This window comes from Pyxicephalus adspersus, chromosome 4 (genome assembly GCF_032062135.1).
Source record: "Pyxicephalus adspersus chromosome 4, UCB_Pads_2.0, whole genome shotgun sequence".
Classification (NCBI taxonomy): domain Eukaryota; kingdom Metazoa; phylum Chordata; class Amphibia; order Anura; family Pyxicephalidae; genus Pyxicephalus; species Pyxicephalus adspersus.
The window spans coordinates 92968530-92995949 of NC_092861.1; the positions used below are offsets into that span (position 1 = coordinate 92968530).

A 27420-nucleotide genomic window follows, 5' to 3' on the forward strand; every position below is an offset into this window, starting at 1 on the left:
GTATTGAATGCAATACCAATAGATTTTGAATTTCCCACCCCGCCCAGCTGGGACGTACACAGGCACTGACGTCACCGGGAACTCCCCCGGTGACTCATAGGATGCAGAAGCAGGAAGATGAAAGAAGACAGAGATCGCAGCGCTGGACAGCGCGGGACTCCAGCGGATCAGGTAAGCGCTCTTCCCTAGGTGTTCCAATCCCGAGTGTGACTCAGGGTTACCACTTGTAGCAACTTTTTCTACCCCGAGTCACAGTCGGGGTTACCGCTAGGAAGGTTACACCCCCACCAGACACATACAAATGTAGCAAATGTCCACAATTCCCCTGGATAAATGAGAAGCAAATACCATAAATAATGAAATAAAGTTAAGCTTTTATATCAATATATATGCTGCATGTAAAACCCTGTTTTTCCCTTCCCTTTCTCACATTATACCTACTCATCTATCAGGCTAGACACAATATGATCATTTCTTCTATTGGTGTATCCTTTTATCTCTACCTGAATCCATGTTATGTTAAAAATAATAACTGCATAACTAAAAAAAATGTAAACTATGCATTCAGGTGTTTCCATTAGCCCAGTGCAATTAGCTGCAGTTTAGAAAAAGGTAAACTCAAATGGGCTTTTCTCTGTAGTACAGGTATTGCATATTATCAGCACTTCCACTTCTAGCCTCTTGAGTTTTTGTTTAACTTTCTATTGACTATTGCCATATGGTATTCAAATCAGTTATAAAATTGGTAGATAATTTAAGTCCCACTGTACTCAATGTGGATAATGTTGTGTCTTATTTGTTTAAAGGGACTTGGGAGACTTGTATATATTGTACTGGCTTTGGCAAAAGAAAAAAAAAACATGAATGCTGTCAAGTGCCAAGTGTTGTCAGTGTAAATTTTGTAGCCTGTACTGGAATAATGAAATATGGAATCCTATTGACATTCATAAGCAAAAGCTACAATTTTTTTGTTCAAGACATTTTGCTTTAAATCGGCCTGCTTTTTATAACATTACAATTTATTGGGGTTTGTATCCGCATTACAGGTTGGTTTTGTAAGTGTAAAACAGCCTGTGTAGTAGTAGATAGTACTATTCTCTGAACTTTTACAGCCGAGGACAGTCTGACCTGTGTAGATTAAACATTAATCTCTCACAAAGTTCTAAGAAATAAAGCTGGCAACAGTTTAGTATGCTGTTAGAAGACGCTTACTGTGTTTTTTCAGGTTCACGGTTACTATTACAGGCAAATTCCAGTTTATACAGTATTGCACTCAAGAAATACAATGTGCCAGAATTACCACCTTGTAACATACACTGTATGTGATCTAAAGTGAAGCTGTAACAAGACCTAAAATATGTTTTACACCAAACATTCACGTGTAATCCACATTTACAGCTCAGGGTTACCCATTGTGCTCTAGCAAACTTTCTGCCTTTTTGTAGGATTTAATGGTTTATAGCCATATTGTCACTCTGCTGTTAGAAGTCAGATACCAGCATTAAGAAGAAACAGACGAGACAGAGGCCATTTTTTAAAATGAATGATTATGTGCTGGAAATCGATTGTTTTAAAAAACATATGTCTACCATCTGTATGGGGCTTTTAAACCTAGTCCACTGTCTTCTTCTGTTAAGCGTTGGTCCACTGCAGCGGTGGCCAACCAGTGGTCCGCGAGGACATTATGGGGGTCTGTGGCCATCGAGCATGTCCCCTGTACAGTTCCCAGGCTCTGGGAAGTGGGGGGGCTAGGTGTCTGGACACAACCAGCCCACTCCCTCATTGCAGGCTCAGATCTGGGATGGGAGAGAGGACAGGGTTGTGTCAAAATGACGTGACCCTGGGGGAAGTTTCTCCCCCTTTCAATGACACCCGGCCTTCCGCGGGACCAAAAAGGTTGGCGGCCACTGGTCTACTGCATTATCTGAATACAATAAAAAAAAGTAGCCAATCTTGAGTTCATTATATCTGAAATGTGAAGTTCAGTAGAGGTCACTGACCCACATCTATATTCGGTTGTAGCATCCATTTTAAAGGAGAAATGCATTTCCGATTGCTTAATATGACACAATTCACGTAGCCATTGCACTTGTTTATTTTACATCAGAGGGTGGATACCATTGTAATGTAGAGTTGTCATTAGAACAAGCTTGTTTACATCACACACGCTAAATTTAAACACATTTGAAAATGGCACAAGTGATATCCTTCATGTTCAGATTTCATTAACACTTTTCTTCTGAGACAGCAGCTTGTCTTGTGTTAAATTTTATTTTAAGTGAAAAGTGATTAACACATTCAAAGAGATTTGTAGCACTGTGACCAAGGATGAACCATAACTGATAACATAACGTGTAAGTGGAACACTAACAACCTTTGCAACACCCTTGATAACATCTAGTGTGATGTCAAGAATAAAAAAGTTCATTAGCCTTCAGCTCTAATTTATTAGTCAACGCAATGTCTTTCTAATATACGAATGCTGGGGATGTGTTGTGTTTTGGTCACTTGCTTGGTTTGGTATTCACATGATTTTAAACTCGGATACAATATATGTTTTTACTGAAGCAAATCAACATACTAGCTTTGCACTTTAAAGACTGGATAAATTAAAAGGCATTTCCAAAAAGAAGAAAGAAAAACAAAGGCAAAATTTACAGACATTTTATAATCCACATTATGACTAGTTCAAAAAAGGACTATTACCTATTTTGATGCCATCTTTATTTATATACAAACCCCCCCAAGCAAATTGTTTCCCCAAACGGAATATGACCCATTGTACACCTTTCCTACAGTTGCTGCAAAATAATTATTAACTGATGTTGGAGTATACATCTAGCGATGCCATCTTGTATTGATGAGGGTATACGCAGTGAAATATTTTGAAAAATATATGTGTGTAGCTAAAAATTATAGCATAGGAAGCAAGCTTTTTAAGTTAAGTTCATCCCGCTTATTACATATATGAAATACATATTCACACAGAATCTGTAAACCTAACAGTATTTCACCTGCCGTAAATAAAACCACTAAGCAGTCTTCAGGGTATCACATGGTAGTTCTTGTATTAAATTTGCATGCGATATGGGAAGTGGTTTCATATTTTTCCACAGGATACCTTATTTTGTCATTTATTATTTTTCAACCCACACAAGTTGCTTGAGTTTCTGTCACTGGTGGGGAGACAAGTTGTGTGTATTTTTACATACCTTTCTTATCACTACCAGTGACAAATGCTATATTTAGATGAAAGTTACTTCTGTTTTTCTTTTTTTTTATAAATAATTTAAAAATATCTTGTATTACTCAAATTTTTTTTCAAAGGAAGTTCTAAGGCTGGTAATAGACAGATGTTTGTGCCCCTGGTATTTGCTTGCATTTTGGACAGGTTGTTTTGCCTTTTGGCTGAGCAGTATCTTTTAAAGATTGCTGCACATTTTCCTTTGCTACCTGCATGCTGTTTTCGTTTCTATTTTCTAAGAGGAAAGTTGGAAATTTTCTCACACAGGTATTTTCCCATTCTTTTGTGTGACTGAGATGCGTAACTGGGACTGTATATAACATTTTTTCCTAAGGGTTTTCAATGACATTTTATTTACTGTAGCTTTGAATAGTGTTGCATAGGAACGTGTGAGCAATAAGTTCTGTCATTCTCCTTAGTTCCAGGACCAGGCAGGTCCTTTATTGCAGAAGGGTCAGGTAATGGTAGCTGGACTAGGTTACAGTTTGCTGATCATTATGGTAGCCAGGTAGCACATATTAAGTTATAGCATGTTGGGAGCTCATCCAGCAACTGTACTTACTTCTAATATGCATTGATTATATCAAATGGTTTATTACCAAAATAATTAGTGATTGGCTCCCTGGCCATACTTCAGGGAAGCAGTAAAATGGTTTATGTCATAGGTTCTATCTGTTTGCTATTTATGTTAAAAAGTTCTCATACATTGCAGTTCTAATACAGTTCTACTAATAAACTAATTATTCAGGATTTAGAAACAAACATTTTATATTATATTCACTTTGCTCTTCAGATTGATATGATAATGTAAATCTTGTCAGATTTTGACAGCACAGAAAGGGTTAAACTTTGATTAAATCTTGGTAAGACAAGCATAGAATCCACCCTGCCTCACAGAGCATACGTTATGTATCCTGTTTGCTGTCATTCACCTTTTAATTTCTGTAAGCAGATCACACATATCTTCAGCATGATATCATTAAACAGGTTGCTCACTCAGAAAGCTGTTTTGTAAAATTGTGCAACATATTTAGTCTGAATGTTTGGTTTCCATGGGGTTAAGGAGTGATGTTAACATTTCTCATTGGGTGAGCCCTATATATGTCATACATCACAGATAAGAAAGTTATGAAGATATGTCAAGTTATTGACGTATCTAGAGAAAATCCCTGGAAGTGCTAATGTATACCTAAGCAACAATTGTTTAAGTAAAAAAAAAAAGATTACCTTCAGGCATTATTTTCCCACACTCAAATAATATTTTATACTTGTTTAATGTTCAATTGGTATTTGCTTTCATAGTTAAAACTTAACACAACATGTTGTTGAAGCCTATATTACATGTTACATACCAAAACAATATATACAGCAAGTTATTAGTGAGTGGTATTGAAAGAACAGACGTAGGAACTCTGGAGCTGGATGGGCATATATAGATATAAAACAGTACCCAGTAACATTCTGGTTCTTCTGTGTATGTAGCTGTTTGCCTTGTATTCAGATTTAAATATAAACATAGTCACTATATTTTACATGTCTTTCACAGTGGCTGGGCCTGTGCATAGTTCAAATTTAGTCGTGTCAGAATGTGATGTTTGATGTAGAGTATTAGAACAAGTTGGAGGTTGGGCACCAGTTGACAAATTGGCTGCTGGTTTGATAGTTGCCAAGCAAGCAGGAGAACTCAGAGATGCTTTGCACATTTTTTATTGTAGAATTTGTGAATTGTAAAGCATCTTTTCCTATGGCAAACCAAAACAGTATAACTATAATACCTAGAAATTCTAGAAAATAGAAAACATGTATTGATGTCAACATTTTGAGACCCACAAAACAAAAGGTATGTCATAATTACAATATTCTGTATTCTTTTGCGTATGAAAAACATTCCTGGCATGAAAAATGAAGAAAAAGAAACTGAAAAACCCTCAAGTTTTCCTCCCTCTCTTAGAGGAAGCCATATATATATATATATATATATATACACATATATATACCTACATATAGGCAACTCTCATTTTATACACTTTTCTTGTATATGTTCAGCTTGATCCTGCATTATCACTTTAAGAATCTTTTGGTTGATGAAGTTGTCCATCACTAGGTTGACCATAAAGATTTTCTGAAGAAGGTTTACCACAAACTAAAAAAAAAAATACTTGTCTTGTATGATCATTTGCACCCAGCTTTTGTTTGTTAGATAAGTAATACTTTATTTCTGTGTATCACACAAATAGATGCCACATCCCACTATTACATTACGTTGAAAGGGAAAGGAAAAAAAAAAAATTTCACAGATTCCATGGACTTTTAAGGCATCAGTATAAATAACCTTCACAAAGTCAAATGAATTAATGCATCAATAAATGGTATAGTCAGTGCAACATTTCAAACTGGAAACTTACTACACCTTATTTGTGCAGGTTATTTATACTGATGCCTTAAAAGTCCTTATATTTGAGATAGGTTTACCGTATATGACAGGTCACCTAAATAAATTATCACAAAGCAGCCCTCTCTGCAGACCTTTTAAGCTAAACTGCACTACCAACTACCACAACCCACATTACTTGCTTACTTACCTTCATTGCACAGCCACCAGCCTGCTTCAATGTCTAAATCCTCCGAAATACTGGAGAGGCTTGAAATTCTATTTTTTAGGGGTCTGAACAGTGCTGTATGCAGGGGATCTCTTGTTCAATATATAGTTCTTTTCAAGTATGAATGTATTGACAAGCACTAAACACAATTTGGTCGTAGAGGATATAAACACATAAGAAGGCTGTGGCTGAGCATCAGAGGTAAACAAGTTCCTGTTGAACATCTAGAGCAGTGATTTTCAATCATTGTACTGCGGCACACTGGTGTGCCGTGAGAGATCTTCAGCTGTACCCTGGGAACTTATCCAATTACCATTGTTGAGTGTCTGTGCTGTAGTGACTGGCAGAGTAATGTAATACTCTTCCTTGTTTATTCTTAGAGACGAGAATTAGCTACAGAGTGTTGTTTTGTAACATTTTTTGATTTTGTGGTGTACTGCAGTATTTTTTCAATGTATAAAGCCATGGCTCAAAAAAGGTTGAAAAATACTGATCTATGAGACCCTGGACCAAGAAGCATTCTGGTATACAGTCTGTGACCATTTTTCTTGGATAAAAGCCTTGCCCTGCATTTTCCTAATAGCAAATGAGACCACCCATCATAATAATGGTTCCATGATGAATCGGAGATAGGATTCTGGCCAGGATGTCACCCTAAAAAACTAGTCAAAATTGACATACCACGGCACCCCAGGGTTCAGGGTTCCTAGAAAACAAAATAGAAAATCAAAATTACTTACTAATACTTGGAAATTTTCTGCAGTTAGAAGCAACGAGCACTTGGTATCTGTAATGCCACTTCATGTTCTCTTTAAATATCCAAAGTGTAAATGAAAAGCTTAATTTCAGGATTCTGTATAATAGATCTGCTAAGTCCTTTTTATATACATAGTTGGTTTCTGGCAGAGTGTAGGGAAAAAACACTTTCTGCTATTAACAAAGGAAAACAATAAATAAGTCATGTTCCAGCTTTCTGGCAGCTTGCTAGAAAGGAATGAATTACAAAACTGGCCTCCCTTGCTACAGAGATTTTCTAGAAATCTGCACATTTTTTAGATAAGGCTGGAAAGGGCTCAGCTTGGGACATTTGGAATGCGAATTAGGGCTGTTTTCATTTTTCATTGAAATCTGCAGACTGCCTAGGGAAAGCTAAAGTGCACAGAAATTGAGGAATCTCCTTGTATTCTGGGATTGTAAAGATAATAGCAAATCACTTGTAATAATTCCAAACTTCTGAAATGTCCTGCATAGACTGAATCCAGATGAGTTTCCTGGAAAGTCTTGTGATTTTTCAAAGATCATAGACCCGAGGCCAAAGCATATGTTTTCTTATATGTTAAAATTCTAATTTGGAGCAATGTTTACATGTACTGTTTAGCGAAACATTATCATTGCCTGCTTGTTTTTATTGATAGCAAATATAATTGCAAATGTTGTGTATTAGATGTCCTTGAAAAATGTTTTCACTTACAGCCTTGTAGTTTTGTGCAGGCATGCACTGCAGCAACAGTGACACAATAGTTTTGCTTCAAAGAAGAAAAAAAATGAGTTAAGTTAAAAGCTTGCACCTGGTTTATCACAAACCTTGATCCAAGCGTTGAAATTAGTGTATGTATGTTTCAGGAAGGTCACCTCGTGAATACTTGCAACCTGTTCATAGAAATCTGGAGCTTATAACTCCTACTGAACACTGGAGCAGACCAATGTATTTTTTGACAAAGCATTGATTTACAAATAACACTTTAATATTCCTATCACTGCTAGTGATCCCCAGGTGCAGCCACCTTTTTCAGGCTGTAAACTATGACTGGGTCAGCACAATGTCATAAACACTTACGTAGATGTGGTGACTTACAGCTACTCACAGCAATGGGTTTGAGAACAACAATTCAGAATATTAATCTACTGCACTATTGTGCTAAGGTGCACCATGGAAAGCCAAACACTATTTTCAAGGTACAGCACAAGTCACTTGTTATTGCCAAAAATACTTTATTACCTTATTTGGTTTATTTAAAATATTGTTAAGGGGAAGTAAATTGTTAAGAAAATGTTTTAACATGCATTAAGTACATGTGTTGCTTTATACAGTGCTATTTTCTTCCTTTGCAGACATTATTAAACTTTTCCCTGAAGATACAATATTTTGTTTGCAAGAAAAAAGCTGCCCCACACCTGACAACATGTAAGTACATGTCACCAATTTTTTTGTTAATATATTTATGTAAATAATGGTATGTAGCGCACCAATTACCTATTACTGCTGTTCCTGGTTACAATGGAACTTCCAACCTAAAACAGTAAATCTTCCCTGTAGAGCCACACAAATCAAAGGGATGCAGACAGAGGATTTAGCCCATTGTCATGTTTACATAAACAACTTTAGTCATGCTCTCTGTCATTAGGGGGGTAAGGGCTACCCTTCCAACCCAAGCTAGGTTTGGGTAAGCACTTGCTGCAAGGGCTAGCTAGTGTTAAAGCAGGCAGTCATCTGTCTTGTAACAGTAACTGCAGCTATCCCTGTAAAGGGCTTCCTCTACTGTGTCTTTAAATAAAGTAATAAAAAAAAAAACAAATTTTGTCAGGCATTAACACTTTATTTCCATTGGTATCAACCATATTTCTCAGAATGTCTGAAAAACTTGTCTGTGTAGCAAGACAGCAGCCAAAATTCAGACTTGATTGCAAAATGCCAGAATCTCAATTTTAATGCGGTTGCTTTAGGTTGAATGTCTACATTTAATTTGTAACCATATAGTACATATTGGCCAAAAAAGGCAAAATCTTGAATAATTGCTGGAGTTACGTTCCTGCAAATTTAGTGTGCAGTTTCCCATGGCAAACAGCCACTAATTTTGACAGACTTGGCATAAAGAAAAAATTTTGTAAAGTTTCTTAAGTCTTTACGTTTTTACATATTTGCATATTTTTTTCTTTCATCACAAAAAAATGTATACTTTTATTTTAAATCTATTTACATCAGATGTGAACTTGAAGGTGCTTACAATCTCATTTGTACTATGATTGTGTTACATTTCTTGTTACTTGTTACATGTTACAAGTATATGTATCTACATTCCATTGGCTCCATTTGTGCCAAAATGTTTACTGCTAACAATCATTGTGTTCTGTTACTGTACTGCGGGTGATTGCTAAGAGAATATCAACTATGGAAAAGTAGGAACCTGTATTCATGAAGCACATGTATTCACAAAGATACGTAGTTTTCACATTTTCTCCTAAAGTTGTTGCTTAAAAGACATACATAAAATGTTTTAATATATGTTTCATCAGGGCACATTCTTCTGCTATATTGATGTGGCATATTTAAAAAAATGTTATATGCTTTTTTCAATTTAGGTTAAAGCCAGGCTCTTGGAAATATTGTCTAAATACACAAAACTTGTATACCCTCCAACCCAGTGTTTTCTGCAGGCAGCCTGTTGTGGAGTTTTATTTTAATTACCCCTCTTACTTTTTCTAACAAATCCTCCATCTCAGTGTTTTTATAAATCTGCTGCAGAGTTCACATTTTGGCATCCTTCTATTGATCACTGGAAACTGAGTACTTTCACCCCTTTATATTTTCAGGACTCCAGGTTAGGATTTTACTACATGCTCTTAATGCTTGTAATGCAGCTTAATTAGGTAACAAATATGAATGCAATGGCTCGGGGTCAGATTTAATTCTTGTTTGCAATATGCTAAACATCGTCATTATGGCTTGAATTCAGATTGATAACAAATAAATATTTACACCTTCTGAACATCGGAAGGAAGTAGCATGAACTTCAGGTTTAATAAGACCAACTTAGCAATTCTACAGAAAATGAAAACAGGAGGTTCTAACACCTCTTGAGTTTGTTTTTGTGCTGCCAAAGAAGCAAGAATGAAAGAGGCAGTCAGAAAAGCATTTATTTTGTACCTGAGTTCTGTGGTGTGCTCTAGTAGAGTCTTGCCACCTGGAGTCCTCTGCTAACTAATAAATCTCTCAGAAAAGACACTTACATAATGCTGTCCATTCTTTTAGTTGAGGGATCACCCAATATGACTAGCACTCATTGTTTTCTCTTGGTATATTACCAAAACTTTTTGGACCAGGTGACTTCCAGTACCAATAAGCTGAAGTTGAAATCTAAAGTTCCTTTTGAGCTTTTGATTTGTGGTAGAGGTTACAACATAGAAATTCAGTCAAAACATTTACATTTTTTCCTTTGATCCTTTTCATAGTTTCTAAGCTTTACTACCACTGAGAAGCATGACCATTAATGAATGCTTTTGGTTTTTTCAGTCAAGTTTTTTTTCCTGTCAAAACAAGCAAAGCCAATTCTGCCTCTCCTTGGAGTTTATGATGTGGCAGCTGCTGACAGGAACAAGCTTTCTTCTACCTTTTGTGGTTTATTTTGACATTCAGAAATGAAACATTACAGTAATACAGATCATTACAAAAATACTGAGTGGACCAACTTCCCTAATGGTATTCTAATGGTCACCTTATAGCTGTGGCTTGGCATCCAAAGGACAAGAGAACAGCAAACTGCTAAAGAAAAGACTCTTTCACTTTAGAGTCTACAGTTCTGTTTATGCAATGGCAGTGTGAAGTGCAGAAACCATTACAGAAACTTTTTTCAGCCGGATGGTCAAAAAGTGGGTGGAGGTGACAGTCCAGTCAAGTAACCTCTATATTTTTTGTCAATTTTCCACTGCCCTTTCTACTTGTCTTTAACTTTGGCCGACCTCAGTATGTCCCATCCCATCGTCTTTGTATTAGGCTCCAACAGCCCAATGCCTCTGTATTGTGACTTCACTTCCTGGTGTCCTATGTTTTGGAAAGCGTGTAATCACTACTAGGAGTGTAATAGCATTATCAATGTAGTAGTAATTCTGGCTTAAAAAAAATAAATAAAAAAAAAATAAAAGTAAATACATTTTTTATATTCATATCTACTAGAACCCCTGTTCGGACATATTTCTGTAAGTTACAGGTCTACAATTTAAAAAAAAAATTTCATGAAAAACAGTGGATCACTTTTGGTACAGAAATCTAGACCTCAGTGTAACGCTCAGGTGGTTAAGTCTGAATATGAAATATTACACACATTTAGTGCAGTCATATTTTCTTAAAATTGTGCAATGTGCCAGCAGCATCCAAAGTGATCTGAAAATAGTTGTAATCTTATCTATTACTTGAATCGAGTTCCCTTTGTACATAATAGTTTTTTTTTTTTTTGGGGGGGGGGGGGGGGAAGGGGGTCAACTGTGCAGGTGTGGCCAGTGGTATGAAAAATATGTGAAGGTTGTGGCAGGCCTTTGTTGTGAAGTTTAGGTAATTATGTATCTGAGAATCTGAGACATGGGATAGTGAAATAATTGTATTAAAGGGGATCTATGGTTTTACCTGTAATTTATATGACATTACTAATATCTTTTAAAAATGAAATAGATGGACAACAGGGTTTAGCTAGATTTGTGTACCGCTAGGACAAAGGGTAACATGCATCCTTTATTCCCCAGGAAACCCAGCAGAGCTTTAGGATTACCTTAAGGAATGACATGAAAACAAATTGGTTTCATTGCCCAAATAAACAGGCATAAAACACAACACCTATGGTGCTAATGTTTGTCTTCAATTAATTGTCTAAATATGAGTCTTATCTGAATCAAATATAAAAGGTTTTGACTGTTTATTCTGGCAAGCAATTCATAGAAAATGACAAGGCGATGGTTGTGTTTTATAAACCACAGTGGCTATGCTCCTCTCGTTATGTATATATACAGTGTGAAAAAGAAACTACCATTATCTGCTCTTTAGGAGGTTATATTTGTCATTATTTATTTACCAAAAATGAAGCCAAAATAGAGACCCCATATGTGAAAAACTAAGTACACCCACAGAATTTACTAGTTTGTAGAACCATCTGTAACAGCAAAACATGAAGAAATAATTTTCTGTTTGACTTTTTTAGGCTGTCACATCATTGTGGAGGCATTTTGCTCACTCCTTTGTACAACATTGCTTCAGTCCATTTACGTTTGTGGGCCTTTGTTTATGCACAGCTTTCTTAGGTCCTGTCACATGTCTATTGGGTTGAAGTCTGGACTTTGGTTGGATCATGGCAAAACATGAATTAATTTCTTTTTCAGCCATTCTGTTTTAGATTTGTTTGTGTGTTTGTGATCATTGTCTTGTTGCATGACCCAAATTCACGTAACCTGTAGCAGTCACACAATGGCCTCACATTTGACACTAGAATACTTTGGTATAGAGAGGAATAAATTGTTGACTCCCAAATCATCACAAACCCAAATGATCCCCACCATGCTTGTCAGTTATGATGAGATGTTTGTGCTGATATGCTGTGTTTTGTTGGCACTGTGCATTACAGCCAATTATCTCCACTTTCGTGTCTGTCTAAAGAACATTGTTCCAGAAGTATTGTGGTTTGTTGCAACTTTGCAAACTGAAGCTGTGCTGCTATGTTTTTTTTTTAAAGAAAATAAGCTTTCCCTTGGCAACCCAACTAAACAAGTCATACAAGGTGTACACATACACTTGTGAATAATCTTTCTCACTGTATAATGTGAAACTTCAAAAAGTTTAGAAATAAAACCCTTCCCAAACTGATTAGCAGCAACACTCCAAGATCATTGAAAACATCTTTTTTCTTTGATATTGTGTTAACACACACCTGGATGTTCTGGGCCAGGGAACTCTAAAAACATTTGCTTTTAAAGAGATGTCACACTTCCTGTGGAGTGGGGATAACTTTTCTGACACCTTAAAGCATGAGAAAAAAACAATAATTCTGTGATTTAGTTGTTCAGTGCCAGATCAAGCAAATTTTCTCAAATGTCTGATGGTGATAATTGTAGATTTTACACGGGGGTAACTCTGCAAGATATGTAAGAACTACTTTAAGTCATATCCATGTGGCTTGTGGCCCACTTACTAACATTAAGAAACGTTAAGGTGAACACAGGTATTTCAAATATCTCATTCACTATCTGTATTACTGCAATGTCACACTTCTTTCCACAACAGTCTAAAGGGGCTTCACTAGATGGCAGGTCTCTGGAAGTGAAGCATTATAGAATTTCAGCTGCTTTAAAGCCTGAATTATGAGGTATACTGTTCCATTTATTTTGCCAGAAAATATACAATGTGTGATTTGATGAGGCTATGTTTTAGAGCATGACCTGGAAAATTAAATCTATGTTTGTATAGAATGTATGAAAGATCATTAGTTGTGAGAGAAATGCTGCTCTTTTTAAAGAATATGTTGTTTTTCCTCTTGCGGTACAAGTTAGCTGTGATCCTGGTGAATGTTACTCCTTTGCAAGACTTAAACTTTTTTGAATATGGTCCAAAAAAGACAGCTGAGTAATTTGCAGGAAGCAATCTTTTCCTAGAAGTATGCAGTTCCAAAGCCTGACAAATTCTCCTACCACAGAAACACCAGATCCGGGCATGCAGTTCTCCTCAGAAAAAAAAAAACTTAAGTAACTGTATATAAAACAAGCTTGATGAGCAAAGAAATGAAACGTTCATTATAGCTTCCAGAAACCAAATGTACTGCGTTGGAGAAGCTCCGCTACAGTGCTAAGCCCAGTTTAGAGGCAGCTGCTTCCTGACATTTCTGTAAAATATTGTGGAAAAACTAATGAAGGTGGTACAGTAATGGTTTCAAGTTTGGTCTGTGGAAAATATGACTGTGTTTCCATCAGCAATTAAGAATGAACAGGGCTGTTTTTCCCCTCTAGTGGAAGCAGTGTGTAGTTGTTGCACAAAGGAAAGTAGAGAGACACAGCAAGCAGAGATGAGAGGTTGCTTTAGGTCAGCTGTAGAACCAAGTAGAAGGCATAATGTACAACATGGATGAACGCAGACAATGACTCCATCTTTCCATTCAGGGGAAAAGGATGCTAGCACTTTCTGACTTTAACAGTAGAAACCAGATCTGGATTTTTAGCCAGCAAAATATTAGAACAGAACTACTTGATTTTCTGGAATGTATTATAAAAAAAAATCACATATTGGAGCAGCTGCACGTGATGAAAACTACCAGCCTTAAAATTATATGTTTATATGTGGTTCTTGCTTTTTTTTTTCAATCTTATTGCAAGATTATTTTTTTTTTAAATTTTACTCTTTGCTAGCGTTATGTGTTTTTTTAGCAATTTTGTAATATGTACTACTACTATGTAATATATATTCATTAAAATTGCTTTTGCGATATATGTATAAAAAGACATTAGCTGAAAATTATTAGTATTATCTATAGCTGTTTAATGTTTTAAAAACCTTTTGGTGCAGTGTTTGATATGAGTACATGCGGACAGCCATATTTACTCTCTTCCCACTTTGTGCCTCCTACCTTCCTTCAAGTGCTTCAGAATAGTTCTACATAAGTGCTCCTTCTCCCACTGAAACTGTAGACAATGCACTCCTTGTTTGTATAACTGAACCTTTTTTTTTTTTTTTTTTAATGTGATCAGTCCTGTCTTGCAGAAGGGACATCACCTTATAACTTTAATCTGCCAGGTTGCAATTTTATGAATGCACTCACCTGACCCAAATTCTGTTGTGGGCCCTGCCATCTTATTTCTCCTTTTTTCCATCCTGGCCATCTTGATTAGCTCTACTGGGATGGTGTCCCTGCCACACAAGCACACAGGAGTTCCAGCAGCCGCAGGGGAAACTGGGATGTGCCGGATATCCCAGCTATTTATGAAGAGGTTTGTATGTGCAGCTCAGCAATTTCAAGAAAGCAATCAGGCTTTTAGTGCAAACGGGACATCACCCTACACATTCAAAAGTATAGCTAGCATCTAAATTATGAAAGCCAAATTAAAAAATACAGAGGTAAACTCTGTAGTAATAAAATTAGGGTACATTTTTCTTCATTCTCACCCATCAAATGGAGTGGCAGTAGGTGAAAAAAGAAAGGCAAGAATAGGCTGCTTCTGGTGGGGGTCATCATAAGAGAACCTTTGATTTTGCCAGCATGGGCAAAACACAGTTTTGTACTTTTAAATGTTGCTCACAGAAAATACACGTTACTTTACTAGAAAAGGCATGATATCTTGACTGATAGTATATTGTAGTATATCATATACATATACTACAATATACTATCAGTCAACCAACTTGTCTTTTAGGATTTGGTATATAAGATTTTATTCCCCTGCCCCATCTCAGAAATACCTACTCTAATTATTTTGTTAGTAAAAAAAAAATACAGTACATACAACCCCCTTAAGTGAATATGCACATCCCCTGCAGACCCGGTCCTCAATCTAATGAGGACAAACTTCCATTCCATTTGGTGAGCATACAATATGGGTGTGGGGTGGGTGTAACGATTTCTGGTCATCCTCTGAACACCTTTTAAAGTATATGGGCAAGTATGATGATATGTGTACTTCTCATTTACTTTTTTTTGCAAATGTATAGTTCTCTTTTAAAAGCACTGTTTTCTGGCTTCCTGACAGAGCTTAATGCTTGCCTAAACAATAAAACGGTAATGTAACTATGCATTTGTTAACTAAATGCATGTACTGAAATTTCTTGGGTGGAAATCAATAGCAGGATGTGAGCTATGATACAACTTTAAAGACAAGGATAGCTTCCAGATTATTGGCAAATAGTATACTATTGCTTGTACCAGAAATGTTCATATAAGAGACACTATATGAGTCACCCAAACATCCTTTGGGTAACAGAGGAATTAGAACTCAAATTATTGGAATCAGTTTTTCATTGGAACCTAATGTGGCTTTAATGCAGAGGTGTGGTTTTAATGTTAGCACTCAGAATTTTCATCAGGGGGGACAATAACTAAATAATGTCATTAGCCACACATGTTCCTAGACATATATCTCCTGATAAGCATTGATTTGCCTTTCTTCACTGCAGGCATTGCACTTAAAAGAAAACCATTCCTGCTTCTACTCCCTAGAGGGAAGCACAATAGCCTCATGGTAATGGATTGAGCATACACTTGATCATACTATTCTTTACAATGTAAGATATCACTGTATGTCAAATCTCAGAACCCGAATCACAAAAGGTATTTGATTTGTAAAGTCCAATAACTAAATTTAAACAATAGAAGTTGTGTTGCAATATATATTTTTGTAGTGTATTTTTAATTAGATATAAAACAATTAGCATTAATAAGTATCAATCCATAGCCTTATTACAGTGTCTTTGGCAGCATATATACTGAAATTATTATACTGAAACTTATTAAGTGGTATTTACTAGAATGTTTTGGCCTGGTGGTATAAATATTGCAATCACTATTCTAAATGAAAGGCTCAATATAGTGTATGTCAACTTAATGTTGTACAAAATCTCTCATCCGGCCTAAAAAGACCCACTGTGCTCTTAAAAATGTCTTTTTCATTTCAGTTACACTCAATGCATTTTAATGTGGATCTTTAACATTTGTTTTACCACATATGCTGTGCTTTCCAGCAGTTTTGTTATGGTGTGAATTCAGCCTTCACATTAGTTAATTGTCTAAGCACAGCAGAATGTAATAGGAAAAGAAGAGGAAATGATCAAGATAGTCTTTGGAGGGTCATGTCAAAAGGTCTGAAAACAGTCAGCCAGTTTGGTCAGGCTTATCAGTGATGAGCCTTCTTAAAAATGGACACAAGAGTCAGCCATTCTTTTATGCAATAGACAGCTATGGGTTAGCGTAAAGCCACAGTAGTCAAAGTGTACATGAACTTACATTTTTTATTAAAAGCTGTGTAAACTTTCTGTAAAGCAGAATTATACACATATTTTTTATTTCTCCCAGGGTTCTATTCTGCAGATAACCTAACTTCCATTTTGCCAATTCTATGCGAATTGCAAGCCAGGAAGTTACTTTTTCGTGAGTGTAGAGGACATAAAGGTTTGGAATTTCAAGTTTGCTTTATATAACACCCCCATAATTTGTCAAAATCCAATTATTGCCAGAAACACTAGCCTGAGGGACAAAACTTTTTTTTTTTACATATAGTTGTGTGTTATTTTGTATGTATACATTTTATATTAACAATGTGGTTGCAACCTATAAAGTGTATGATGAGGAAAAGGAAACAAAACTAGAAACTAGGTTTTATCCAACTCTCAGAAATATTTTTTGTGTGTTTATTCACATTTATGCAATACCTGTTTGGTAATATTAGTAAATTAAGCCTTTGGAACCCCGTTTATAGAGGTTGACTCCCAAGACTCCTGTAACCACAGCTTTATAAATGTACACAACTGTTCATGTGTGTCAATCTATTTATCACAGCAAACAATGCTGACTTCGTGGCATCAGGTTGGAGCTGTGGATAATACTTGAACATTTTGCATTATATATTTTTACAGTGCTGAATAGGGATGAGTGAGATTTGTAAGTTCGATCTCGCGGCAAATTGTGCCTTTCTCAACGAACAAACAAGGGAAAAAGCAGGGGGCGGGAACGGCGACTATTTCCGACGAGAATGGCGTGGCTGGGAGCGAATCATTTGCTCCCAGGAAGCACAGCAAAGGCCCAGCAGCCCAATCAGGAGAGATCTGAACAGAGACATATATAGAGGGAATGAGGGAGGGGTTAGTCCCTCCATCTTGTGTTCTGGGTGAAGGATAGAAGCAGGGAGAGATGTGGATTGTGACAGGGACAGGTTAGGAGCCTTCTGTATATATACAGATATTGCAGTTTTTGATGCTACCTCGTCATATATATCTTCAAAAGAAGACCTTTTGCTGCAAAAAGATACAGATATTTCAGTCTGATACCTCTTGCTATTTACCAAATAAAGCCAGGTTGCTGCAGAAAAGTGTCTGTCCTACCCAAACAAAATACAGATATTTCACTCTGATTTGTCTTGCTATTTACCAAAAAAGACAGTTTGGTACAGTGAAATTTCTGTCCTACTGTAAAATAAATACAGATATTTTTGTGTTTGATACTTGTTGCAATTTACCATAGAAGACTGTTTGGTACAGGTACATTTCTGATGGTTCACTACACCCAGCTCTAGATGCCAGTTACCAAAGCGGTCCCCGCTCCTTCTCTGGGCCCACCGCCTCCTCCTCCTGCTGTTGCTGCCACCTGTCAGTACTCCATTCACTAAAATGTTATTGTACACTTCTGGGTGGCATTGACGATGCACTACACCCAGCTCTTCATGACACTTACCAATGCGGTCTCCCTGGCGATAGCTGACCAGAGGCCACACACTGCTACTGCTCTCGCTGACCCACGCTCAGTCTCTGGTCCTCCATCCCTTTGCCTAATGTCACCACGCTACTTCTCCACAACTCTAGGTCATGATGCCAGCTAGCAATGTGGTCTCCTGCTGTTTTGATGGCAGAGACTGCTGCTAGTGGGTTGAGTTCACACGTAGCACCACTCTTTCTCAATGTCCTAATGCTTATACTGCCTTCTGTACGCTGTCCATCACGCAAAAATCCTATTTGCCTGCTGTCACTTTGCCTGCCATTTTCTGGAAAACCACAAGGTCTTTTGGAACTTTTGTATTTTTCCCTTGTTGTCACTGTCCTCCTACACATACCTAGCAAATTTGTTGGTTCTAACACGTATAGGGGCTTTGCTTTTAATGTTTGAAGTCGGCTTATTGACTTTAATAAAATTCGTGAAATCGGTTTGCCAAAATTTTGTGGACCCATCAGAAGTTCGAGGAAATTTTCACGAGACTGTCAGAGGCCTTCTCTCTCATTCCTAGTGCTGAACCCAAAATTGCTATAGAATTTTTGGATTTGAATGGGAATTCTTAAAGAACAAGAGGTACCTTATATGTGGAAGGGAGCTACAGTGTTTTTGTATCCTCATTTGTTTAGGGCTATGACATGTAAATTTTGCATGCAAATGTTTACAGTAATAGCTTGCCCTGAGTTACTGTTTAATACCATGGTCATTTTTGTTTTCATTTTATTTGTTTCTAGGAACTAAATTGGCTTTTTTTACCATATATCTTTTATAATCAGCTCTTTCTTGAGTTGTACAGTTTATGATCACTGGTCTTTTGGTACCAGCTGATTCATACAATGCAACCAGAGTGTAAACTCATATTTCTGTTGTTTCTTTTGTATATTTCAGGACACAGGACAAAAAAAAAAATTTTTTTCCAACAACATTGAAAAGTGAAATCCAGTGCTCTCCCAGAATCTCTGCTACTGTTTGTATGATTTTACTGGGAATATGGCAACAACATCCCTAAATGGGTGTCATTCCTCATTTGTGCAACCCTAAATCCAGCAGAGAATCTAAGTTAAATCTTTTTGATATATTGATCCACTTACCTGTATTAGAGCAACAATGATGAATTTTTTGATTTCATTGACATTCCCTAAAGTCAGCTATCTATTGCTGTGTTAAAAATAAGATATATTATTTACTGTTAGCCTTCCCTTTCCCATTTAAAGTACTTAAAAAATCTGTAAGAAAGGAAACATACTGGAAGAATTATTTGAGCTACTATATTTTTCATCTGTACAACAAATTGTTGAAACCTGTTTGTAGTTGACTTGTTGCCTTGAATTGTTTTCTTTCAATAAAAATTATTTCCAAAAAAAAAAAAAAAAAACAAGGGATACCCTGCACTGTTTGTATATTGAGACCTTGACTTTGGTAATCACAGGTTCATGCTAATGCAGTGTTTCCTGGACTAAAAATAGTACAAAACATCCCAGCAATGTTTACCTGAGTGACTGGTATTAGGCCTCCTGGTATTCAATGTTTGCTAAGTCTTGCAAATGTTTTGTTCATTGATTCAAAGACAATACGCTCAAAAGAATTCATGAAAAACTAACAAAATATAGTTGATTAAAGAATATTAAAAATGCTTATCCTTGCATAATACATGGAATGGGACTCCATGGTCAAATATTTTGCAAGAAACAAAGTAAAAATACATGGGAAGTGGATTTATGCTTTGTTCAAAAGTTAGTCTTCCAGTCCAACTAGATTCAGTGCTGATTCCACTTTTAAGCGTACCAAAACTCAACAATTTTACTTTACATAAAAGGGTAGACAACCCTTATATGTAAAAAAAAAAGTTAATAATTTTTTAAGCGCAACACCCTTTTTGTTAAAATTGCCGCCGCAATCAGGACTGAACAGGAGTGCAGAGCCTCTCGGGCTACCTAATTCACGCATCCCAGGAGGCTCTGGGTGCTTCTTTTGGGGCATTTTTTCTACTAAGGGAAAGAGATGCCGATCTCACGCAAGAACAGTGAGATCGACTCTCTTTTTTTCTTCCCCTTTACAGCGGGTACGTTACCCGATCATACACCTACGCAGGTGCGAGATCTGGTGATGCGCCACAACAAGGAGATGGAAGAGAAGACTGAAGATATCGGCACGTCCTCAGCACTGGGACAAAGAGGAATTCCAGGACGACACGGGACTGGATTTGAGGGAAGGTCCAACGCCATCAAGAGATCAGCGGGATTAGAGGTAAGTAAAAATTTTTGGTTTTCAGTTTAGTTGCGCTTTAAGGTCACATTATTTCCTTGATTATCACATTTATTATTACATTGATTCCACATTAATTTTTAAATCAGGGAATCTGAAGTTCTTTCAAGCATTCCTTGGTGGGAATCAATTATTGCCATTGAGAGACATGGACCTGTAAGATTTAATTCACTGCCATTGAAAACATAAGGACTCAGAAGACTGGCATAGAAAAATGGTCTTTTCAACTTTTGGAAAGTTACATTGTGGTAAACGAAGATTAGGTTTTCACGTCTTCTTGTCTGATTTCTATTTTTTAGCAATGAGTATTATCACATTGTTGGACATTCCCTTCATTCAGGGAACATAGACTGAACAATTGTCATATATAATGATCATTAATGTTGTAAAGAGCAGATAAAAATATACTTCATAAATCAGCTGCACAGTGAGCAAATTCTAAAGCACAACAAAAAATGGCAAAAAAAAAAAAAAAAAAAAAAAAAAGATATTAGTGCTTAGATGCACAAAAATAAAATCTATATAAATGTTAAATAGAATTTTCTATTAGAAAACAAGATAAAAAAATAAAAGATGTTTATGATGCAGCAGACTAAATGTCATCCAGTTATGTTTTGAAAACCTGTGCTCATTTTTACACTGTGGTTAAATGTGCTCAAAAGGGGCTTTATTTAAAAGCAGAATTTCACCCCACCCAAAAAAAAAAATATTATATATATAGTTATTTAATATTTTTATTATTTATTATTAATATTATTATTCATAATTTTATTATTAATAATAAACAGGATTTATATAGTGCCAACACATTACGTATATTATTGGGAGTTTCTCATGGTAACGGGATGCTTACAGGGCAGATTAACGCAGCAGACTCCAAAAGTCCAAAATACCAGCAGTTTTTATTTTAGCCAGGTGTTACAGCACACCCCACAGCTGGGCCTCTGGCTCTCATTCTCAGCCTTGAACACTCTGGCTCTCTCTCAGCCTGGAACACACCTTGGCTGTCTCTCAGCCTGGAACACTCTGGCTTTCTCTCAGCCTGGAATCCACTCTGGCTCTCTTTCAGCCTGGAATCCACTCTGGCTCTCTCTCAGTCTGGAACCCACTCTGACTCCCTTCTCAGCCTCTTGCTGATCACTTCCCTCAGCCTCTTGCTGATCACTTCCCTCAGCCTCTTGCTGATCAATTCTCTCAGCCTCTTGCTGATCACTTCCCTCTTCTAAATGCACCTGAGTGCAGGTGCATAGATCCCAGTCAGGATTGGGTTTAACCAAAGAAACCCACCCTTTCACTCCCTTGGCCGGCTCCAGGGCCCTATACTCCCGTTTTTTTTTTCCTAAAAACCTATACAAACACTATCAACATACTCTTTATGTGGAGTCATTTTTGTACTTTCCATGCCATTTTCGGGCATATATATACGGATTGGCTCCCTTCAGCATTCTTGTTCAAGGGCTCCTAAAAGCTTTATCTGAATTTAAATTCAGATACTCACAGTGATTTAATTCAAATTGTAACTAAACTGTGAGTTACTCAGGCCTTTCAGCAAAGATGGCCGTGCCTGTTTCCACACAGGGCACTGCCATCTTTGCTTCCCTTGGGATCTTCGGCCATTTCAGTTGGCCAGGCTGACATAACTCATTATTATTATTATTTAATGAGTTTATTCATTTCCTGCATACTCAGAGAAAGATGGGAATGCAGGGTATCCCAGCAAACAAAGCTGATGCTGTGCATGTGCAGCACAGTTTTGTTTTGTTTGTCAGAATCCCCGATTGATCAAGCAGGTATGAAAGAATATTATTATTATTTGCCAGTATTTATTTAGTGACGACATACACATTACACAGCGCTTCACACAAATTTTCATTTTACTAGCTGTCCCTCAAAGGTGCTCCCAATTTAATGGATATTCCAGAAGGGGCATCACCTGTCCTATTCTGCAATGATGACCTGCCTGATGATGTATCCTTTAAGCGGATCTTTAGTTCCCCTTTATAATGTGTCTAAAGGTGTAAGAATGATTACAGTGCTTCATTTGACTGTTTCATATTTCAATATATCAATTATAGAAAAAAATACAGTTGTATAGGGCAATTGATCGGTCAAATGGATTTTGATGCAAATGTCTCAAGCAAAAGAAATTACGGAAAGTTTAAAATAATGAGAAGGTAAGAGACCTTTAAATTGTTGCTGTTCTTGTGTAATATGAAAAGCAGACAATTGAATTTTGTTATTAGCTCATATTTCTACCAATCCATTTCAAGAGAGCAATATGGATTATCCATTAGTTTGTCAGTTGTGCTTTAAACGGACCAGCTTGCAAAAACTTTTATTTTATCTAGGGCCAGGATACAATACGTCCCTCATTTTCATTAATTTTTTTGTAATACAACCTCAGGGAATCTTTTCTAAGGAATGTCCGGCTAAATAAAAAATGGTGGAGTATGGCAGAAACATTTTTCTTCTTTGTCAAATCTGTAACCACATCCAGCACATTGTTCTAGATAGATGAGTATAACAGCAGCAGTGGAAAGATTCGACTTTGATTTTTCCATCTGGGTGCCCTCCCCCTCAACTTTAGGGCCCGCCAACTCTGGTTATATATAGAAACAGGAAGCTATTGGGCATCAGATAGTTAACCGAGATAACACATTTTCAAAAAGGGAGAAGAAAAAAAAGTTCACCTGAGCTAAATATAAACCCAGCTGTGTCTATTTATAAGACACTCTTTTCTGACACCAGATCTGCCTCAAGTTGATAGCTTGCTACAATTTCCTTATGAAAATGCTGTTACTGCGTAGGAGGAGGAAGGCTGTCAGGTGTCACTTATGTTATCATGTGCTGTGATGGGTGAGCTCAGGCAGGAAGAACAAAGCTAAAAAAAACACAAGTCTTCTCTTAATAATTTGCCCTTTGCAGCAAGTGAGTCTTATCTGGCCACCCACGTTCATCTGGCTGCTGACGTGGTGCTTGCTTCATTTGCACAAGATATTTTTATATCTTTTGTCTTCTTTTGAGGAACCGACAGAGAGGCCTTGCTGTGTAATGATTTATATCTCTCTCCAAATAGGCTGCCCTGAAATCTTGTCTCTGTGCTGCTGAAACGAAGAATGCTGCTAGCAGAGATATTGTAAAACAGCAGGTTTGTTCAGCAGAGATACGTCTCAATCCATACAACTGACATGCCTGTAATTTTTTTTAATGTTTAACATTTAGACAACTTGTATCCAAGAGCTATTATTAGACATACACTATTTTTTTAATCCTAGCCTTTCAGGTTTATTAGACTGATTACAGGTATAAAGCTCTTATCTCTTTTTACACACATAAGTCATATTAGGAGTTTGTGAAATGTTTCATTAAACAAATGGCTTAGTACACACCGCTGATACAATAAACACATATTTTGCTGATATTTTCCTAAGACATGGGCCTTTCCCAGACTCTGTTGTGGCTAAGAGTACTGATATTTTTGTATTTTATTATTGTCAATAGTATACAAATATTTTAGGACAGTGCACCAAATGTATAGGCAATACAAGGCAAAATCAACACGGGACACCTGGAAAATGACGTTGCCATGAGTTTTCATACAGGCCTGCACCACCTTTTTATTTCTACTTTGTATGACTGATGGTATGATTTTTATGCTACTCTGCCATCTTGCAATGGAGGAAGCATTTTGTTTGCTGTATTTTCTAAGCTCCGTTTTGATGTACAGTAAATCAGTAGCTTCTTGGACTTCAAAGCTCACAGAAATTATAATATCCTGCCAAAGAAAGTAGAGCTCTGGTGGTGTATTAAAAGTAAAATGTTTACTTTAAAGGTCTTTTCCTGTACTAAACACATTAGGAGTGTGAATGTTATACTCAGTTCTTCATAGGTAAGTGTTGCTTCAGATGCCAGGTATCACAATGCCTACTTACATAGAGGTATGATCCTTGGGTATGGCCTGTTAGAAATCCATGTTAGAAATTGCACTGTGTGTGTGTGTAAGGATTACATTAATGTGTGTGTCCGAATAAGGATTAGTAGGTTTGTGTTCATATGGGACCAATTTGGTTTAAGCTGTGTGACATGCACAGCTCTGTGTCAAAGGTGGAGGAGGAGAACAACCGCACCAATAAAATAAGGGAAGCCAATGGGCCAATCCACACCATGTGGTCAGCACATTTTTGAGTGTTAAAGAGAATGCTTCTCAAGGCGTTGAACAGCTTGTAAACGCATATAAATGCCTATGTTTACGGGCGTTTGTAGGAGTTTTAAACGTCTGGTTAAAAATTCCAATAAAAACATTATGTGCTTTTACAAGCATTTTTAGGATTGCTTTCAAACTCCTTGAAATACTTGTATAAACTCTAATAAATGCATTCAAAAGTTGTTTGGGCATTTATAAGTGTTAAAAAAAAAAACAGTTTAAACTTGGCCTAACAGGCAAATATATGAATGAGCAATCAACGGAAACTAAAATAATGACATTTTAGTCAGGCTGGCCCATAAAACATTAGATTGGCTGACATAACTGCCCCTTCATAAATTCCGAGTTATGAATACCCTAGTGACCACACTTACTATTGCTAGCCAATGGGTCGCATACACCAATCACAAATAGAGTGAAGAGTATTACTGTGAAAATACCAGATTATCCAGTAATCACATGATGAGCTAGTATTAATATTTTTTGTTCTATGAATAGTCATTACTCTCCCAGACTAAAATTATGATGTCCTTAACTGCTGATTCAAAGTAACTTTTGGTTTGTCTACAACAACATTACTGTGTATATTTGCTTCAAACCATGTGTCAGAATTTATTGTGTAAGACAGAATATCATAGAATATAAGAACCTAATATACTTCCAGTTTATAGGAACTGTGATCTACGTGACAAATTACTGCTGAAGCACAGATGATTGCCCCCATATTTCAGGTTGATTTAGGATGTTCACCTTGCATTGGGATACGTAAATTAAATACTATACTGGCACTAACACCAGGTGTTTGCAGCCTGACATCTGTGAGGGGATTTAGGAAAGCATTATACTTATCTGGCAATGGAGTAACAAAAAGCCTATTGAACTTTATGAATGGTATAGCACAAGGTGGCTCGTATTTCACATATTTCAGAAATGCTCAGCAAGCACTTGTGTTTTAGAACAATTTGAGCTTCCACCTAATATCCATCCAACATGCCTGTTTTAGTTAGGGCAGTTTCACACCTTTGCTTTAGAAAACATACATGCGTTTTCCTGAAAGTGCATAATGCGTTATGTTAAATTGTAATGTAACATTACATATTACCATAGTGCGTATTTGTTTCTGTACATTTTACATACCTTTTTTTTTCCTCTGGGCTAATAAGAAATAATAAAGTATGACACTACACATGTAATACTACACAATTTGAAATACGTAGATTTTACGCAAGAAAATTTAGGTGGTCCGCCGCTCTGGCCGATGCGCCTCCCAGCGGGGTCAGGAGAAGGACAGGCCTGAGCCATGGACTTTGTCTCCCGTACGGTCCGCAGGCTCCGGTGGTGGGCAGGTTGTGTCTCTGAACAAAGCAGGCCCACTCTCTTATCGCAGGCTCAGACCTGCGATGGGAGAGTGGGCGGGTTCTGGCATCATAACGTCAGTTTAGGGGAAGTGTCTTCCCCTTTGAGTGACACACTGCTCCCCGCTCAAAAGGTTGGGGACCACTGGTATATAGGGTTGTCTACCCATTTATGTAAGGTAAAAATTTTAGTTTAGGTTCCCATTAGGAAAATTGGAGTGAAAAGAGTTTGTGTGGGTTATATTGCCATCCCCTATTTTGGCATAGGTTGAAGGCCATAATATTCCATTTTTCATATCACCTAAAAGATGTCTTTTTATCATTTATGATGTTGCACAAACTTTCTTGTTTTTACCAGAGCTTGTAAACGTATTAGCATTTTGCATGACATTAAAATTGTTTATCTGGAGGGCTATTGATTTTCCTGTACCTAGTGTAAGTTGTGGAGGAAATAATAACATCTCCGTACTGTGGGTTGATTTTATTACCAGATTTTCCACATTTAAATTAGGAAGTGAAGTAATTTTAGCAAGCGTAATGGACATGATTTTGGATAACATTTGTTCGACTAATAAAACTTACATACTTTCCTTCATTAATAAAGCGAGTACAAATAAGGAAACAAATTTTCTTCTCTCCGCCTTCTGTGTTATTGTTTAAATTTGTTCATCATTTACAACCCCTATTTAATGCACAGTGTTGCATAATATGGTTATGCTGTTCAAATACAGTTTACCAATAATGCTTAGGTTTCATTAAATTATTTATTTCTAATAATATATTAATTTAGGCAGAATATGCAGAACTTTTACTTTAAATTAACAAACTATTTTCTAGTGTATAATACCATTAATATATCATCTCAAAAATAAAATGTTCACCTGATCCTTGACACTTAAACATTAACTATCTGAGCTAAAATAAGTCCTTTATTGGGAAAAAAAAAGGTTGTGTGTGATTTGTAGAGGATACTACCTACAACTTCATCATGTTGATAAAGTAGTATAAAACCCTAATAATAATAACATAATCTATGTATTTATCTATATATCTACGTAATTTTTTAAAAAGTCCCAGTCCTTACCTTTTTTTTGTAGAGCAGCAAAAATATAGCAACTTAAAGTGCACCCTGAGGCATGGGGTGAGATGGGCAAAAGAAAACTGTAAGCTACACCACCTGTGCACATCTGAGAGCCAACCAGCTTTACTGAAACTTACTGTTTCATGATAGACTTTGAAATGCTTTTTGGGATACCTTTAAATCTTCTTCTGAAACTTATCTTTTTAACACTAAGCCTTTCTAAATCTGTTTGTGCATAGCTGTGAATATTATGTGTCTAAAGTAGATAAATATGCAAAAACGGCTTCCTCAACAACCGTTTTAAAATTAACAAAAATAGTGTTGATAGCTTTTAATCGAAAACCTTTGTGTGTCATGGAGTTTATATTTAGTAGTTCCAGTTGTTACTTTATAAAATGGATTCCTACAACCCATCATACATTTGGATTTTCAAGACTTCATTGTAAGTGTATT

General features: G+C 36.6%; 1 protein-coding gene across 4 annotated transcripts in view; it reads left to right on the forward strand.

Annotated features, from left to right (window-relative positions):
• Nucleotides 1-27420, forward strand: part of HIVEP2 (HIVEP zinc finger 2) — a 113488-nt gene that overhangs the window by 63661 nt on the left and 22407 nt on the right. For 3 of the 4 annotated variants that reach the window (XM_072409026.1, XM_072409025.1, XM_072409027.1), the window contains one exon: nt 7957-8029. The exons of the other annotated variant lie outside the window; for it this stretch is intronic. The gene's annotated coding sequence lies outside the window, so the exon portion shown is untranslated. The remainder of the gene's footprint in view (nt 1-7956; nt 8030-27420) is intronic. 4 annotated transcript variants of the gene reach the window in all.